Below are 6,000 nucleotides of genomic sequence, written 5' to 3'. Positions count from 1 at the left end.
ACGTTTGAATAGCACTTAAAAGTGCTGATTTTTTAAAAAAATTATATAAGTTTTTTTATTAAACAAATAGTTAGTCTATGTTATATTTAACCATACGTTTGAATAGCACTGAAAAGTGCTGCTTTATAAAAAAATAATATAAATTTTTTTATTGAAAATTTAGCACTGAAAAGTGCTGTTTTAAATTGATCATGATATCGATTAACTGTCGGGATTGTACAGCTTCGTCAACTTGAAAAAAAAAAAAAAAAGTGGCCCAGAAAAGGGCCGATCGTTCGTTCGCTGCAACTTGTCACTGCCAACGGCTTGCCACCACCTACTCTTCGTCCGTTGCGTGAGAAATAAAGAGCGTACGCGCTATCGCGATCCTATATTAATACACATTGGCGTCTCTTCTCCGCACTAATCACATTTTCATTAGCTACTCCCACCACTAATTATGATTGTCTTATGCGTGCGACAAAATCAGTGCTGTCGCGTATCTCGCATCCCTACTCCCAAATCTTCGACCAATGACCGAAACGCGGCTAGTGTTTCAAAAGATGAATAAAAATTCGAACGCCTTGCAACGATACGTCATTGTGATTTTTTTGTCGTGGAGTTGTGAAGTGTTTAGTAAAATGAGTGAAGAACGGGTGGAAAATTTGTTTTCCTTGGACGATGCGTCGTGGCAAGACGCACTTAATGAAGCGATCGAGGCGTTGGGCGAGGACATCGATCTTTCCGAAGATGAAGTCTTCGGATTGATCGGTTTACCGGTGCAAGAAGCAGCGGTGGACGAAGTCGTCGTCGAGCAGCCGCGAACACCTTCGCTGAGGAGGAGGAACGACGACGACGACATCCACGAAGCGGCAACCATTCGGATGCCGCTGACACCTCCACCTTCAATAGTGTAAGTACATTTTTTTCATTCTCTTTTACCCTCTCTCTCTCATTCTGTTTTTTTATAATTAATACCATTATACTAATAAAATGTTATTAGTTATACATAAATTTTTTAAAAATAATAAGAGCATATATGTTCTTAAATTAAAAAAAAGAGGTTCTGTTCTTTTTTATACATAAATTTTTTAAAAATAATAAGAGCATATATGTTCTTAAATTAAAAAAAGAGGTTCTGTTCTTTTTTTTTTCTGTATACTAATAACACAATTATATATCTAATAATATTGTATTAATAAATTGATAAAATTTTATATAGATAATTTATCAATTTATTAATGTAAAAGTATTATTCGTTATATAATATGTATGTACGTGTGTATATGAGAGAGAGTATATACTCCAATTTTAAATTTAACATTCTTTTCTCTCGCGTACTTAAAATTTCTTATTTTGCGATGTCCGGTTTTCGTCGTCGTAGTCGCGTTATCGGCATAATATAAATATAAGTGTTTCCGATTACAGCACGCATCGGACAGCGCCACTCCAATTACCGCCACCGTCTCCATGCTCCCGATCATCTTCAACGGTGAATGTGTAAGTTGAATATTTATTATACAGATAGATATATGAAACGATTTTTTTTTCAAAATAAAGAATCTTTTTTTTTTTTTTTTTTTTTTGCAGGTCTGATGACGACGACGACGACGTGGAGATGGTCTGCGAGGTGATTGTCTCGCGTCGACCACCACCACCACCACCATCACGACGCGTGACATGCGTCGACCTGGTGACGCCTCGAGGAGCACCCGTGATGATGATCGACATCACAACGCCACAACAGCCGCTCTTGGTGAACTTAGTTTCACCACCAGCGATACAAGAGACGTCCTGCCGCCAACGAGAACAGGTATGATTCTTTTTTTCTCTTTTCTTTTTTTCTCTTTTCTTTTTTCTTTAATCGGCAGTAGTATGTTCTAAGTTTTTTTTCATTTTTTTTGTTGCAGGTCGGCGATCACAACAACACCATGCCAGTATGCGGGGGCTGGGAGTGCGCACACTGCGTCGCTGGTCGCTGCAGTCGGCAGCCGCAGTGGGTGGAATCACCACCGCAGCGCGGCAGCAGGCGGCACGTCGATCGGAACGGGCCGGTCAGACAGGTGGTGCGAAGATCATTCGCATCACGGTCGAGCAGTCCCGAAGATTCCCCCGCTGTGCGCCGACGACGACGACGACGACGACGACGACGACGACGACGACGACGACGACGACGACGACGACGACGACGACGACGACGACGACGACGACGACGACGACGACGACGACGACGACGACGACGACGACGACGACGACGACGACGACGACGACGACGACGACGACGACGACGACGACGACGACGACGACGACGACGACGACGACGACGACGACGACGACGACGACGACGACGACGACGACGACGACGACGACGACGACGACGACGATAATAATGATGATGGCGAAAACTAGGCGTTAGTTTTTTATACATTTTTGTACATTTTTTTGTATTTTTTTGTACATTTTTTGTATTTTTTGTAGATTTTTTATATTTTGTTATATAATAAATAATTATTAATAACAATGTCTTTTCTTATAAATAATTATTAATAATATATCTATATAATAAATATCTATTTATAACATTTATTAAAATTTATTGTATTAGCGCTTGGGCCCTCCCCAGCAGCAGCAGCAGCCGCCGGCGCCGCCGCCCCCCCACATATCAATCGCGTGTGTAGCCAGTATACACAATACGGTATTGCCCGTGGTAACAGTGGCTGTAGCTCTAGCGGTAGAGCATCGGCCTGCGGATCCGGAGGACGCGCGTTCGATCCCCCGATCCGTCCGTTTTTTTTCAGATAAATCTAAAAATTTTTAACACACGCGCGCACACGCGCACACACACACACACACACACACACACACACACACAATAAAACAATCAAAACGCGTAACACAGAACACGCGCGTAGTGCATAGGAATCAAATCAGTGGGAGAGGGGGAAATGCAGAGAACGCACGCCACATCAGATCAAGCCACATCAGATCAACTCAGTAGGGGAGGGGGAGTGCGTAGAACGCACCGGATACGCCACATCAGATCAACTCAGTAGGGGAGGGGGAGTGCGTAGAACGCACCGGTATACGCCACATCAGATCAACTCAGTAGGGGAGGGGGGAGTGCGTAGAACGCATCGGTATAACTCAGTAGGAGGGGGGGGGGGTGAATCGACAGTGCACGGGCCGATCGGGAGGGGGGGGGGGGTGAGGTGAATATGCACACACCTCAACTCACACGCTTCAACTCAGTGAGCTAGTACCCCTCTGAGTTGATGCCCCTCTAGTTTACCTACTATTTGTTAAATCCTATATATTATTGAAAACTGATTGATTAGTATTATCTATATATATTATTTATTATTGGTATTGAATTGATTGTATGTTTGGATTTTCTTTGTTGATATTACAATGTCAAACGAAAAACGTTCAATGTATAATTCTACTGAATGTGCTCCCGAAACAATTCTTAACGAACTTAGTGAATCACTAATTGGTGAAGAATTGACCGTGCAACAAAAAAGAACGCACGTATGGGAAAAAGCCGTAGTAGATGAATTAAAGACATTTCATACTGATCAATTTAAATTATAAAATGATTTTAAGACAATTTGTGAAACTATTAACAATTTAAGTAATAAAGTTGATAGATTAACGAATAAAATGGTTGAACAAGATCAAATAATTAAGAGTTTAGAATCAAATTTAGAAAAGTCAAATGAGATTATTGCTATTTTAAAAGATAGATGTGAAGATAATTTTAATGATATTGTTCGAGCGAAAAATAATGTTACTATGGAAATGAATGAAACATTTTCAGTACTTCGTGAGAATATTGATAAAATTAAGAATAATGAACAAAATAGATCAATTGTTAATGAAACTATTATTGAAACTATTAAGCAACCTGCTTTAACGTGTCCAGTTTTTGACGATAGTTATAAATATCGACCAGTAAAATATTTAAATGATCTCAAACGTTATTTGCAAGCAAGTAATTATAATACTGCTCAATTGTTATGTTTGTTATCTCAATCTATGACGGGATTAAATTCTTCTTGGTATGATTTAGTACAGCGGGAAATTAGAAATTTTGAAGATTTTGAAATGTTATTTAAAGAGAAATTTTGGAACGCTGAAATACGTAGAAATATTACTCGCGAAATAGAATTTGGAAAATATTTTGGTGGAAAATTATCACGTTATAATTATGCTATACGTAAGATTAATCTAGCTTTTGATATAAATGAAAATCTAGATGAAGAAGAATTAATAGATAAATTATCTCGACATTTTGATAGAGATGTGCGTTTATTAGTTCAAGCTAGACATATAAAAAAGATATCAGAATTTATTAAAGTTTTATCTTCTTTGGATAATGATGATTATATCAGTTCACGTCATGCTCAAAAAGATAGCGGCGGAGAACAACAAATTAATAGCATAACGATTGAAAATAGTAAGTCGAATAATAAGAATAATAAAGCTAATAAAAATAAGAATATTGCAAAACCGATTTTACAAGATGTACTTAGTACTTCCTCGGGAAACGAGTAAATGTTGCTTCTCGGAAATCGGATAAATGCAAAAGCTTGCAACGAGTTGCAACAATAAAATCAAGTAACGATTCATTACAAAAAGAATTATTAACTATTTTTGAAGATCCTAGACATGAAATTAAAGGTGAATTATCAAATAACGATAATAGCAATGGGGGCAGAATTTGTCCTGAAATATTTCTTTTATTAGAAAACATTCCAGTAAAAGCTCTACTTGATTCGGGTAGTGAAGTTTCTGCTATTTCAGAAGAATTTTACAATCAAAACTTAAGCAATTTTAAAGATAAACCTACTTTGCCAATTAGTGGACACGTTATTAAGGTAGCTACAGGCCAAAAATCGGTGAGATTGAAAAAACAAATTTATTTGAATGTAAAATGGGGTAGTCAATACATTGATATTATCTTCATAATTATTCCTAGATTAATTAAAGATTGTATTATCGGTTATGATACTATGAAAAATATAAAGCTCAAACTTGACACATTTAAAGTGCAAATTTATTTTGAAATTAATAATACTTTGGAAAACATGAAATATAACGATGCATTTATGGATGAAAGTACATATCAAAGCTTAACTATTCAGTATGATACTGTCTCGGATTTTGGGGATGACATACCATCACTCATTGATCTAACTCGAAATGAAATAGATGCAGGCATTACAAATAATGATTCTGACAATCTAACTCGAGGGGAAATTAATGAGAAAGTTGATGAAAGCTCTAACCTTACCGATGCTCAAAAAAATGAGATAGCTTCGCTTGTGTACGAATTTAAAGATGTATTTCGTAAAAAATTAGGTTTATTGAAAGTATATACTCATAAATTGATTTTGAAAGATAAAGAGCCATATTTCTCAAAACAGTATCCTATACCGTTAAATTATCGAGAAAATGTTCGAATTGCGATCAAAGAAATGCTAAGAGATGGCGTTATTCGACGATCAATTAGCAATTATATTAATCCAATTGTTATAAGCATTAAAAAAGACGGTTCAGTGCGATTTTGTTTAGATGCTCGAAAATTGAATAAAAAATTAGTTAAAGATTATGAAGCCCCACTACATATTGATGATATTTTTCAACATTGTTTCGGAGTAAAGTTTATTTCTAGTTTTGATTTAACAAGTAGTTTTTGGCAGATTCCTCTCAATGAAGAAAGTAAAAAATATTCAGCATTTATAATCGAGGGCAATACCTACGAATTTAATGTAGTTCCTTTCGGTACATGTACTAGTACAGCAGCTTTAGTGAGAGCTTTAAATTTGTCAATTGGTGATTTAAAACAATTTATTATACCATTTGTGGATGATATACTATGTATTTCTAAAACCTTCAATGAACATATTTATCATTTAAGAACATTATTTACATGTTGTCGAAGAGATAATTATACATTGAAATTTTCAAAGTCTAAATTAGTTCAAGAAGAAATTGAATTTTTGGGACATATTATAACTC

The sequence above is a fragment of the Phymastichus coffea genome, unplaced genomic scaffold (genome assembly GCF_024137745.1).
Source record: "Phymastichus coffea isolate CEN01 unplaced genomic scaffold, Cenicafe_Pcof_1.1 PCOF00005, whole genome shotgun sequence".
NCBI classification, from domain to species: Eukaryota; Metazoa; Arthropoda; class Insecta; order Hymenoptera; family Eulophidae; genus Phymastichus; species Phymastichus coffea.
The sequence above is the reverse complement of the archived record's forward strand: the minus strand, read 5'-3'. Positions refer to the sequence as shown.